The following is a 14,365-nucleotide window of genomic DNA, read 5'->3' as shown; positions in this document are numbered from 1 at the left end:
TGCTATGTTTTCCTAGAATTTTCCCAGAAATTGAAATTAAGTTTGCTAGTTGATGGTGGATGACTCTGAATAATTAGGATAACATTTGCCTTTTTCTAATCTTATAGCATTTATCTTGTTTCTTATGATCTTTTACAAATTATTGATGATGTCTTAGCAATCACATCTTCCAGTTCTTTCAGAACTCAAGGATGAAGTTTATCTGGATCAAGTAATTTGAATTCATGAAAATCAACCAGATCTTCTCTTACTATCTCCTTATTTACCTTGAACAGCAGTTCCTGTTAGCTATTTTTGTTATCATTTCCAGGCCAATAGGTATTCTCTTTGAAAGAAAAATCAAAACAAAATAAGATTAGATTAGTTATATTGTCAGTTGTCCTCAGTCCTCCATTCCTAATGTAATCTTCCTTCTTCCCCCAATATAATTTAATTCCAGCTCCTTTTTGAAGACTTCAGTGTTCTCCACCAGCTTCAGTTTATTCTGTACTTTAGCATTCCTGATGTTATTTTGAAGAACTATGCTTTTATATTTATCTTGTTACCTACATATGCTCCAGTCTTCTAATCATATCTTTATTTTTAAAAAAATCTTGGTTACTAAGTTCCCTGTGTACCTCAGTATCTATAAACAATCTCTGTTTTTCCTCATCATTGGAATTGTTTGTCTTTAGGTCTTCAAAATTTCATTGACAGTAGGCTGACTCCCTCATCTAGAATGTCTTCCTCTGCAGTATTTTGTAGGACTTCTTAAACTTTTCTCACTCCAACCTCTTTTCCCTTAAATTTTTACTCCACCCCAGGCATATTGATATATAAGATAGATATACAAATCCAGCTGATAATAAATAATAATTTCTCAAGTCTCACATTGTTATGAGACCTTGTATGGGGTCACAATCCACAGTTTAAAAAGCTTTGTTTTATTGCATGGAATTCTACCTATTCTACCTCTGAATCCTTTGAAATCCTCTTTTCCAAATTTATGCCCAACTTTCCTCTATCTAAATCTCTAATAGGGAAGGATATGGTCAATTTCCCTAAAGGTTCCCATCATTTTTACTTTGGCAACCTATTCCTCTCTGTTACTGAGAATCAGTTCCTATATAAAATTTCTCCTTGTTGGTTCCTTTATCTTTTGAAAGATGAAATGTCATTGAGGTAAGTTAAAAAGTTACTAGCTGTTGACCAGCTTTTAGCAGAGAAAATGCAAGAGGATACCTGGATAATTGAAGTGTACCTTCACGATAGAGACAGTTTACAGGCTGTGAAGTCCAAAAGGCATCAATTTAAGATCTATTTTTAGCACATACTGGCTTGCTATCCTGGACAACCTAAGTAACACAGCCCAATTTGGGACCAACCTGTAGTCAGTCAGTGCTCACTAGTTAACTCCCGTGTTTTGATCATTACAGGAAAATCCAAAGGAGTACAAAACTTGGTACCCTCTCAAAAGAGCTGACATGATGACTGAGTTGGAGGGACAGAACATATGCATGTTTAATTATTGAAAAATACTTTCAATATACTTTATTTACAAATAAGCAATTCAACATGTTTAAATTAATGAACACATACATCTAGAAGAAGGCAAAATAAAGAAATTATCATTCAAAAAGCCATATGGAGTTTCTTATCTCGAAAGATTTGAGGGGTTGCTATTCTTTTTTAAATAAGGTGAACTTTGGATCACTGCTAGGTCTGTGCCAATTGAGTTAGCCAGTTTCTTTTCATTTACTATTTTTCACTTGTTTTTGTATTTGTCCAAATAAATTTTTAAATGAGTTGTTTTGTTCCATGGAATTTTTTTTTCCATTTTACAAATTCTGTTTTTTTAAGGAGTTATTTTATTTTTGTTTCATAAATTCTGTTTTTCTAAGTTGTTTTCTTTTTCCATTTTATTAAATCTTTCTTTTAATGAATTATATGCCTTTTCCAAATCCTCTTGCAAAGTTTTTATTTCCTTTTCCCATTTTTCTTCTAGCTCTCTTTTAAGATCCTTTTGAATTTCTTCTAGGAGAGTCTTGTGGTCGGAACCAGGTTATATCACCTTTTGGGTCTTCATCTGGAGACAATTTGCCTTTAGTCTCCTTAGGGTTTGAAATCTGTTCTTCTCTTTCACCATAAAAGCTGTCCATCTTCAGAGTTCTCTTTACTTTTTTATTCATTTTTTTTTTAAGTTAAGGTCTGCTTTTAGGGCAGGGGAGGTTTTCCAAGCTTCCTCTACAAACAGCAGCTTCTTCTGTTAAGTGTTAGCCATCTTCTTTTCATCCCACCCCATTCCCTCCTTACCAAATGATCTACCACTATGAATGGTTTAAGAACTCATCCTACCTTGGAACATGACAATTTCTTGAAAGTCCCTTCTAGTTCTATGAGTTTATGATCTGACATGCATAAGACATGTGTCCAGATTTGTAAACCCCAAAACACTGCAAGTTGCCATACCTCTTGTTTGAATACATTCAATACTTATCCCTAAAGGGAACAAATACAAAATACTCATACATCTTATTTACTCATGAAAACAAAAGAGGATTGTGCTCCAGTGATTTGAGATTGTACAGAGATAAGGAACATAGGTCTTAATCATTCAAGTTTATACTAAATACAATGGCAGCATTCAGAGGCAGGGATTTTATTTTGCTTTGTTTTTCTTAAACACACACACATGTGCGCGCGCACACACACACAAACACACTAGGGAAGTTATTGTGTTGAATATTCTTATCACATAAGATCTTAATAACATATGCAGCTTGCCAAATTTATTTTAAAGGCTTAAACCTCCTAGGTTATAAAAACAGCTCCAAATCTGTGTGAACTGCTGCCTTTACTCTATGGAACAACATGAGCCAAAAATTTGCCCCTTTTACAAACAAATAGAATTAAGCCTATGATCTGGAGGAAGAAGAGAGAAAATGATAAAAAAAAATTTTTTTAAACAGTCAAGTCTCCTCCTAAAATGCTCATACTGGTGACAAGGTATGATTTTTTTTGCCAGAAAACTTTTAGTATCAAGAGAGGATCCTCACCAGAAACAAAAACAATCGACTAAGACAAAGCCAGCTGCAATTAATGACATGAACAATATTCAAGTCAGATCTGAATGTGCATAACAGCATGGAGATTTTGATGATTTCAGTTGAAAAAAACTCCACCTCAACCCATTTGGAACCAAAAGCAGAATCAGGCCAATGGAAAATATGTTAGAAATTTGTTGGAACTATAGTACACTAATTCAAAGGGGAAAATTCCTTCACCTTCCATTTTAACTATTTGAGGAATCAGTGCTTTAGAATTAGTAGATATAGTCATAATTCTAAAATTTTCATAGATGATTATGGGCCCTAGGTGAACCTGCTTACTAAAATGATTGAGACCCACCAAAGGCTCCATTAAAAAGCCCTAATTTTGAAAAATGAAATGAAATGTTTGGAACCCACTAAAGATTCCAATAAGATTTATTTTTTAAAAAAACATTCTGGGATCAAAAAATATTAACTGGAATCCACCATAGTCACATTAATCACTCCCCAAGTCCCAGTAGACAATGTCTTAGTAAACATATCTTTTAGTTCTTTCAGAACCCAAGAATGAAGTTGATCTAGACCAATAATTTAAATTCATTAAGATCAACTAGGTATTCTCTTACTATCTATTTACCCTAAGTGGCAGTTTCCTATTAGCCATTTTAAAAAAATGAAATAAAACAAGCATTTCCATAATACAGTATAAAAATTAAGATGATTGTGCACAAAACCACAAATCTATTATATACAACTTGCAATTCTTTAAAAATACATAATAAAGTTATCATGTAAATTTCTTTTTCCTTTTGTTTTCCTGCAAGCCATTTTTGTTGCCATTTCCAGTCCAAAGGACATTCTCTTTAAAAGAAAAATCAAATTAAAATAAAATATGAACATCTCTGCTGTTAGTTTGTTATCAGTCCAACTAGTTCAAAGCAGTAGCCCCCCCCCCTTTTTTCTTGGGAAGGCCATTGGGGTTAATGACTTGCACAAGGTCACATAATTGGGAAGTGTTAACTATCTAGGGCTAGATTTGAACTCAAATCCTCCTGATCCCAGGACCGATGCTCTATCCACTGGGTCATTTAGCTGTCTCCAGTAGCTCATTCTTAATGTGAAAACTTGGTTATAACATTGCTTTAGGAAGAAGCTGACTTGCAGATACAACTTCTGTACCTCAAGTCATTGGATCAGGGTGCCCATTTGAGGCAGGTACCATTGTTTTCAATACTCCAATGTCAAGAGTTAGTTGTTTGATGGACCAAATAAAAAACAAAGATTGTAACCATCTTTCTGTTTAGCTGTAGGACACAGACATTGGGCTGTCAGGTCATTGCTATAATGAAAAAGAAGAAGAAGGAGGAAGAAGGAGGAAGAAGGAGGAAGAAGGAGGAAGAAGGAGGAAGAAGGAGGAAGAAGGAGAAGAAGAAGAAGAAGAAGAAGAAGAAGAAGAAGAAGAAGAAGAAGAAGAAGAAGAAGAAGAAGAAGAAGAAGAAGAAGAAGAAGAAGAAGAAGAAGAAGAAGACACAATTCTGATAAACAGAAGCTTAGGTGAAACCTTTTAACTTGTCAGGTTAGTACTATGGTGATTTTCCATTTGTCTTCTTCCCTGAGCTTACCAGATTTGTTTGGATTTCCTACTTTCTAACATCAAAATACAGAGGGATTTTAGCACAGAGGTAGATTTGTAGAATTGGGTTCTTTATGCTTTACTAACAATGCTAGCACGAATTCCAGTCATAGCAAAACGACCAGTCTCTTTTAGGATTAACCTAGATTTCACAGGTTTTTCTAATCATTTCTCAGAAAAGTGTGACCTATGTCAAAAGTCAATTTATCCATATGTAGATTGTTTGTTAGAAATGCAAATTTATCTTTCCTCTATGGAAATTCAGCCAGGTTAGTACCTATGACATCTTTTTTTTTTTTAATTCTCTATTTAGCATCTTTTTTTTTTCCTGTAGCATGCATGTCAATAAATAAATGCAAAACCAACTTGCTCTTATTTAATATATTTCTGTTAAGGATCCAAGGATCCCAAGTGTGATTTCTGTCACTTATTTACAAAATAACCCATAATGACAAAAAGGAGGGGAAAGTCCTGAATACTAAGTGACAAGGACAGAGCACTGTTATGGCAGGGCAGAGGCCCAAATGGAAATTTCCTAACAGTTGTACCTGCATAGTGTTCACCAAAAAAAAGTGTTTAATTGTAGTTCTCCATAAGCACAATTGGGAAATGCTGATGTCATTCAGGTGTTGTTTTTTATACTTCAACCCATTCACACTCTACTGCAAAAATAAAAGAAACCAGCTCATGGTATGATTGTAGATTAGCTAGTTAACATCAGTTTTATAGCTTCCTTATAGCCAAATGAAAATAAAAATGTGAATTATTTCCTAAAAGGTTGTTCTGAGAATCATGTACTATGCTGTAATGTCTTAAAATGCTTTGAAAAGTCATAAAAGTTGTATATCAAGGTAAAACATTAATCTTTTTAAATGATTGATTTTTTTTAATCCCTAGAATTCTTTTTTAAAGAAAAAGTAAAAATTTTGAGAAAAAGATCAATAACACAGCAACAAAAAAGATAGGCTGAGTTATTCCTCGTATATCTAATACAACTATTTCAGAGGGTGGTGAAACCCAAAACCAAACCCAGCCTGACCTGGAAGCATTTTACTGTTTTGAAGAGAGATATTGAGAAGATATAATCAAAGTGAATAGATGAGCTAGACAGGCACTTTGAGGTCTCAAAGGAAACAAAGTAGTGACTCCCTTGGGGAAAAGAAAATGGTCATAGCTGGGGATACCAAAAAAACAAACAAACAAACAAATAAAACAATGACTTGCTTAAGGTCCTTATATTCCTCTAAGATCAGTTCTAGCTGGAGTCTTCAAGTATCATCTAACCAGTCATAGAAAACAGAAAACAAATCAACTATTCCTTTTCTTTCTACCTGCTTAAAGATCCCTCACACTTCATATGTATTTCATCAGAGAGCCTTCAGGGATGGAGACAGAGCAAATGCCAAGTTTCAAAATGACTTTTCTCCTGCAGTACATTAACATTTTATTCCAACCTGGACCCAAAGGCTGCCCAGAGGATTCTGAGAAATGGATCAGGGCCATGCTGATTTTTTATCCATTTTTTTTTTTATCCTGCCACCCCAATCATTTTATTCCCTTAGTATCCATTTAACTGGGATGAAAATGTTGGCACAAATTACCTTTCACTTTTGCAGATTTATGCACTTGTATGCATTACAGCCCAGCCCAAATAACTGTTCTCCCCAGCACTCCTGGGCCAATTCAGCTTTGCCAGGACAATTCACTTTGATCCAGCTCCCAGAGCACATTTCTTTTTTCAAATTAGCAAATTTTAAGCAATTACTGAAACACTGGCCATGTTTCAGAACACTGAACAAAGCATTTATATGAGGACTAATTTGACTAAGCATTAAGTCTACTCACTAGAATGGAAATATAAAAATAAGTTACTTTAAAAATTAAACATTAACTTTATAGGGTTTGGAGGTTTTTTGATTGTACTAGACTTCAGATTATTTGAAGAGACACATGAGTAGAAGTGTAATATGAGACAATGGTCAAGGAGAGCCCCAAGATATTTAGCCTTGGTTGAGTCACCTATTAGTTAAAAAAAAGAATATTTTGCAAGCATTATGAAAAGTTACAGGCTTGGATCTTCTGCGAGCTGCCATAAAACAGCATAAAATACTTATTTGTATTTGTAACAGATTGCTGGAGTATTTATTTAAAGAGACCATATTCTCCCATAGAGAAATTTTAATTCCCCATTCATCATAAAGAGTGAAATTAAATATCCATGTAAAAGCATATGCCTAATATTGCTCTAAGTATAACCTGGCACTATTCACAAGTTAAAAAGAATATCCAATCATTTTTTTCTTGGCATTTCCCAACCACAAAGCCATAATTTAACAAGTTTCAACATTCTATTAACCTTGGATATCAAATACTATTTATTAAGGGCTTATGTATGCAGGACACTGTGCTAGGGGCCATATTAGACAAGTTAAAGGGACGTGGTAAATATTTTTTTTCCTATCTTAGTAGACAATAGAAAGACAGTCCACATAAAGTAAACCTGTAATTATACAATGGATAGGAAAACAATGCAGTTGCCAAGGCAGAACCTCATAAATCAATAAATTTATACAGTGGAAGGAAGAAGACTGAAGGAAAAACATATACAATCTTTTACACTATAACCAAAACACTTGAGTTGCACAAATATTTTTTTTTAAATCTAAGTTCCATATATTTCCCCTGAGAAACAGTTATCATCAGTTCGTTATGTTGTTTCTAGCAGCTAGGGAGAAAGAATGTATGTAATGTAAATGTAACATGTAAAAAACATTTTTACTTGCTGGAGGAGAGAGTGAAGCTGATAACTTTACTCAGCTCAGCCTCACCTAAATTCAATTCTTATGCAAGTCAGGATATCACCCTTTTGATATTATTGGTCCTCTTCAAGAATGAAGGACAAATAACAGCAACAAATAAATTAGATAAAAAAAGGAACCAGATGCTGTATTACAATAGAGGGAAATATAAACTTGGGTATTAGAGAAGGTTAAAAAAAAAAAAGCTACTACTGTCACCACTACCCAAATACAAAACTGGAAAAGTGGGTTTCTTGCAAGAAAACCATGGAGACCTCAGGATTATGGTGAACCTGTCACAATGATGCTATTAAGAATTATGCTATAGAATTTTTTTTAAAAACCCATAAACAAGAACAGAACATAGAGACATTGTAAATCACAGAGAATTGCAGAGCTGGAAAAGCCCTACAAGTTCATCTAATCTACTGCCATTTCTATTATTTTACAGACAAATAAATGGAGACCTATTGAATAATTTACTCAAAGTTACACTGCTATTATAACGCCAAAACAAGTTCTGAACCTAGATTCTATTACATGATGTTGCTTCCAATCTTCCTTATATATTTATCCTAAAATATGTTGTTGTGTTGTTGTATAGTTTTTGTGCTTTGTTGTTCAAAAGATCTATAATTAGAGAAGAGCTACTGAAGTTATTTTTAAAAATTAGGAAATGATTACATTGAGAAGTCAACATCAGCAATCTTTACAAAATCTTTAGGAAAAAATGGGAGTTATTTCATAATCTTTAAGCATTATCTTGCACATAGGTGCTTAATAATATATATTCATGTTGTCTTGAAGTTGGTGATCAGATGTTTACTAGGTATTTAAATAGTGATAGCAGTTAGTGGTTCAGTTATAAAGCACTTTCTATTGCAAAAGATATCAGATTTATATTTGCAATGGACCAACTGTGAAACCTTATGAAATTTAGACATCTAGAATGATTTAGAAGTAGGATGGCTAACTATCTGCTAGGATGATTTAGCTGTCATGGACTGAGTGTAGAAAGACCTATCTAGTCTTATGATACATATTGGTGCAGAGTTATAGCTTCCTCTGAAATATCAATGTGGCCTGGTCTGCTAATATGATATGTTGTTCATTTCTTTCATTTATATCTGACACTTCATGACTTCCTTTGGGATTTTCTTGGCAAAAATACAGGAATGGTTTGTCATTTCCTTTTCTGACTAATATGACATAATGAAGACTATATCTCCTCCAACCGAAAAAGAAAGAAAGATGTTATATAACTCTTTCTCCTAAAATCTTATATAACATTTATATGTTATATAACATCTTTAGAAAACAATTTAAAATATACAAAGTATTTGTCCTCATACCAGCAGTGAAGTAGTTCATATCTATATAATCAACTTAATTTACTTCATTTTCTAGTTAAGGAAATGGAGATTAGAGAGGTGGAGATGTAGGAAGATAGTGGGGATCTAAAATTTGGTTTCTTGACCACTGTCATCACTCAGTGGGTATAGTTTTGGATTTGGCCCCTTCTTCCATCACACATGCTTGATGAACTTTAGGTGCTTCCCTAGAATTCCTATACAGAATAAATCTTCACTCCAAATACATACGTTAATTTGAGACTTGGCCTAGCTATTCCCAACAAAGATGAAAATAAATTGGGTGGATTGGTGATAGGTGTGTAGTGGGTGGGCAGCATTGCCACATTTACATAATTCCCTTTATATCTGGAAACAGAGAAGGACATGTTGGATTTTTACTGATTCAACTATTTGATCTTTTCCAAGAAATGGAGCAGGAAGGCAGCATCTAAATATCACAAGTGCTAACTGAATTAACATTGCTGTTTTATTCTGTAGGTGAGCTTCTATCAAGTGCTAATTTATTATCTTTTCCCTTTTTTGTGAAGGGAAAGATTTCTCTGATAAGACTGCCTATGGATAAAAACTGGACTTATGATTTCATCAGTATAGGGAACATCTAGATGAAGAGACTCTCTTTACCAGGGCAGGTCCATCCTTTCTCTTCAATTTAGTCTTGGAAAGTTACCTGGTACACCAAGAAAAAAGGGAAAAACATTTAAAGTCCCTACTATATGCCAGGCATTGTGCTATTTTACATTTTTTTCTATTTCAAAATTTTTAATATTAATTTTTAAAAATTGTGAGTTCTAAATTCTTTCCCTCCCTGTGCCCCTCCCCCATTTGTTGAAAAGGCAAGTGATATGTTCATTATACAAGTAAAAACATGCAAAACATATTTCTATATAACTACCTTGAAAAAAAAGTAAGAAAAATGAAAAAAATATGGTAAGCTCTTTATAAATATTATTTCATTTAATCCTCACATCAACCTAGGAGACAGATATTATTATGTGTTCATTTTAAGATAGTGAAATTGAAGCAGACAATAATTAAAGTGACTTGTCCCAGGGTCTGAGATTTAAATTCAAGTCTACTTAACATCAGGGCAGCTGGGTCCTGCCCTAGATAGAGCAGCACGGCTTTGGAGTCAGGATAGCATTTTCCTGAGTTCAAATCTGGCCTCAGACACTTATTAACTGTGTGACTCTGTGATTATGGATAAGTGATTTGACCAGGGTCACACAAGCAGTATGAGCATCTGAGGTCAAATTTGAACTCAGGTCCTCCTGGCTCCAGGGTAGTGCTCTCTCCATTAATCCACCTATCTGTCCAATTTATTACCTTTTAAGACACAAACTTTATTTATCCCTAACCTTTCTTTGTCCTTCCTCTTGAAAGTGAGAAGAAATTTTATAATGAATTGAAATTAAGTATTGGAGAGAAACTCTCATTCTAATTTGTGCCTTCCCTGTGTGATCTTTGATTAAATTATTCTACCACTTTGGGACTTCGTTTCCTCTTATGTAATATGAGGGGTTTTGATGATAATGAATGAGGTTTGCTTTTTTAAAAAAAATTCTAAATCCTTTGCTCATAAAAGAAGCCTTGAAAATAAACTACATCCCTATTTTCCTGCAAGAGGTACAAAGCTTGAGAAATATTTTGGCCCAAGATTCCTTCCTACTTGCTCAGTATACTTTAATCCTTGCCCAAGGTGATGGGCTCTTTATGGGCACAGAAAAGAAGCCCTTGGTCTCTAGGAGGGTGGCCTTTGAAAAACCAGAGGGTTTCATAAGGCTAAAGCTAGGCAAGTCCTCAAAGACTTGTCCAGCTGACAGGGAAAAATCCAGAGTCTACATAACTGACATTTACATAATGCTTTAAAGTTTGTCAAGAGCTTTATCTGTTAGCTCTTTAACCACCTGATGTCTCTTCTAGTGACTCACTTGATATCGGTCAGCAAAAGAGGAACAGGCACTTGCCTTGTACCATGAATACCCAGTGGATAGAAGTGCCAGGGAAGTTCTAAGATTCCACTTTTCCCTTAGGACATTGTTGGTTGGTTGATTGTTGCCCTTCGTTCTTGAAGAGGAACAAAAATCTAGTTACAATGTGTCCGACTATGACTGATCAGACCAATACAAGCTCAAAATGCTCTGCCACAGATCAAACATAAATTGTCCCTATGAACATTCGGGGGAGCTTCTTTAATTTTTTTCATCTTGCATTTTTTTTTTGGCTAATTCAATTCTGCTTTGCCCAGAGAGCACAGCATCTTCTCTGATGAGGGCACGCCACGGTGGGTGGTCCTGTGCCAGTGTCTCCCATGTCATAAATTGATTCTAAAGTTCTTTAGAGATACCTTGAGAGTGTTCTTGTATTGCTTTTTCTGACTACCTTATGAATGTTTGCCCTGTGTGAATTCTCCATAAAATAATTTTTTGGCAAGCGTACATTTGACATTCCAATAATGTCTCCAATAATGTATCATGGAGCTGTTCTTCCATTTACTGTATTGTATATTTACCATATCAGAAATCATCACTGAATCCCCAGCTATCGCACCTCCTCCCTGTCTATATATATTTTAGTGAATCTTAATCTTGTGGGCTCCCTGTAATGGAGTGGCCTTCTCACAGAAATAGATGCGCTTGTTCAGATACTTTATGCAGTATTTACTCCTAACATAGTAACAATAAAATCAATGAATGATACGTAATAAAACACCTACTGAAAAGTTACACTCCCACAGCCTTTTCCAAGTTGCTTAGCACAGGTTGCTTAGCACAGTTTGAATATGTTATTCATGGCTGCTTTCCCTATGGAAAGTCAAGGAATGCAGACATTACAATAGAATTTCCACTGAACGTCTAACTTGCACTTCCAGTTGAATCAGTCTTTAGATGAAGACTAAAAAACTTGGATCCTGGGATTTGTGGCATGAGGGATCTTGGGATAGACTTCGGATCTTGGTGAGAGATGAAAGAGGCTTGCTATTTTTCTTGGTATCATCTTGTTGTTGGCAGAAACATATGGACTTATGTTTAGAAGAATTGCTCATGTTTAATGCATGAGGGGGAGATGGGGAGGTAGGGAGAAAAATTTGGAACACAAGGTTTTTGCAAGGGTGAATGTTGAAAATTATCTTTGCATGTATTTTGAAAAATAAAAAGCTATTTTAAAAAAAGAAAGAAAAAGAGAGAGAAAGAAAGAAAAAGAAAGAAAGAAAGAAAGAGAGAGAGAGAAAGAGAGAAAGAAAGAAAGAAAAAAAGAAAATCGATGGACTCTCAGAGAATATTTGAGCTGCCTTGCTGCCCTGACAATTAAGTTGTCTCTCTGACATAACTGTGACCCTCATTTCCTTTTTTGACTCTCTAATTAGCAGCCAAATTCTATTACTCCCTCCTCAAACTGATGAGGTTTAGATTTGAGGAACCAAATGAAATTAGGGTTTCTGGTGGTCAGGAAGTTCAATGAGGTCTAATGGCAGCACAAAGGTAGAGAGTTCTGGGGATTCCCTTCTGATGGCGCAGAGATCCTCTGTAAAGAAATTTACAGACCTGAAAACCTAGATTCATAAAAGAGGTTTATTATGGGAATTGGAAGTAAAGTTAAAGTCTGGTTAAGTAAATAGGTGAGGGTAAAGAGAAGAGGGCACTGGAAAGAGTATTCCAGGGCAGAGAGATCCTGGCTATAAAGGGCACTGCCAAGGTCCATCTGCAAAAGTCTTAGTTGATGGAAGCTCATTATATTGCTTGTTTGGGTGGGGGTTGGGAAGCCCAAGCAGATCATCAAAATGGGGGCTGGGAGAGCTGGAACAGATCAGAACCGGTGGGGGCTGTGAGAGCCAAAGTTGGCTCAGATCTCATGGGGGCTGGGACAAGCCCAGATCGCCTATTAGAATTCAAAGGAATACTTTTGACCGGGATTTGTGAATCAAAGATCCTGAACTGATAATTCATCAGCCAGGATGGGCAGGGAGTAATCTGAAAGGAATCACAAATCAGTCTGAAAGGAATCACAAATGTAGGTTCTTAAAGGGACCACAACCCACTTCATTCCCGCCTCAAGCAGTCAAAACTTTAATTCATTTAAGAGAAAAACAGGACCTGGGGCAAGGTCTCTTATTGAGGCAGAATTGAAGGAGATTTTCTCTTTCAAGGATTTTCAGAGTTTTGGGGTCCCCTCTTCAAAACCCTAACTCTATAGATATATGGGGAAGGAAGTGATGGCAAGCAGTTGTTTTAAGTCTCATAACAACCTTGTGAAGTAAGTATTCAAATATTTTTAATCTCCATTTTACATATGAGGAAATTGAGGCTCAGAAAGGGTATGTGACTTCTCATGGACATACAGTTTCAGAAGCTGTATTGAAACCCAGGCCTTTCTGAGATCAACTTCATCCTATACCCGCCATTACGCCTTTTTAAGACCCTCTTAAGAGCAGAAAAAAGAGGAAGGATTTGCTTCTTCTGGGAGGTAGTTTTTCTCTTGCCAGGCAGGCTGAGAGCAGAGAAGCAGAAAATATTTTGCTGATGAAAACAAGTTCCACATATAACTTCTCTTATTTCCAACATAAATCCTGATCAGCAAAAATAAAAGCTCCTCCCTACTTGTTAGTATCTGAGGGCAGGTGGGAGGGGTTATGAGCAGCTCCCCAGAGCCCCTGACCTCAGCATTGACTCCAGTTTCTCTTCCACTCTCCCTAAATCAACATACTCTTACACTTTTGCATGACTGGCTGATTGCCTGGATCTCTGTTGACCTTCTGAGATATGTCCCACCTGAACCAGGACTTCGAGACCCCAGCAGAAGTCAGTGAGATATGAGATAGAGTCATACAGGGATAGGACTGGCTGAAATGACCTCTTGCTATGACTATATAAGCTCATTAAATTTTCAAATCCTTTCTCACCCTTCCTCAAGGGCCAAAAGCTGAATTCCTTTGCCCTCTCCAATGCTTCCTTATTCTACATAGAAGCTTTTGAAGGTCCAGAGCCAACAGAGCTGGAGTCCCACTAAAAAGCTGATCTCCAGTGAATTATACTTTTCAATTTAGGGGCAGAGGGGAAGGGAAAGTGAGAGAAGGAGAGAGAAGAGAGAGAGAAAGGAAGAAGAGAGGAAGGGGAAGAAAAAGGAGAGGAAAAAAGAAGAGAACAAATGAGAGGGGGGGAGAGAGGAGAGGAGAGGAGAGAGAGAGATGCACACACGCACACACACAAACACACACACACACACACACACAGATTTAAGGAAAACTATTAAACAGGTGGGCTAGAGAGAAATTCTTAACTCAGTAGCAAACATTTCATCCCAGTATATTATCAACCAAGTTATTAGTTGATAATTAAAGTATTAGTGGGCTTAAGGTCTTCCAGGAATATTTGTGTTGTAATGCAAATAATCTTAACAAAAGCCTTTTAGTCAAAGGAATGAAGCTACAATGATTAAAAAATTCAGGGGAACCAATTATTTGGGGACCAGGATAACCATTCAATGTCCCTCAATTCATACCATCTAGGTGGCAATCTATTTCACCTGCAATCTCTT

General features: G+C 35.8%; 1 pseudogene; it reads right to left on the bottom strand.

The window, feature by feature from the left end:
• Positions 1-13,232, bottom strand: part of LOC111718655 — a 33,830-nt pseudogene extending 20,598 nt beyond the window's left edge.
• Between the last annotated feature and the right edge of the window lie 1,133 nt (positions 13,233-14,365).

The sequence above is a fragment of the Sarcophilus harrisii genome, chromosome 2 (assembly GCF_902635505.1).
Source record: "Sarcophilus harrisii chromosome 2, mSarHar1.11, whole genome shotgun sequence".
Taxonomy (NCBI): Eukaryota; Metazoa; Chordata; class Mammalia; order Dasyuromorphia; family Dasyuridae; genus Sarcophilus; species Sarcophilus harrisii.
This window is presented reverse-complemented; position numbering and strand designations above follow the sequence as displayed.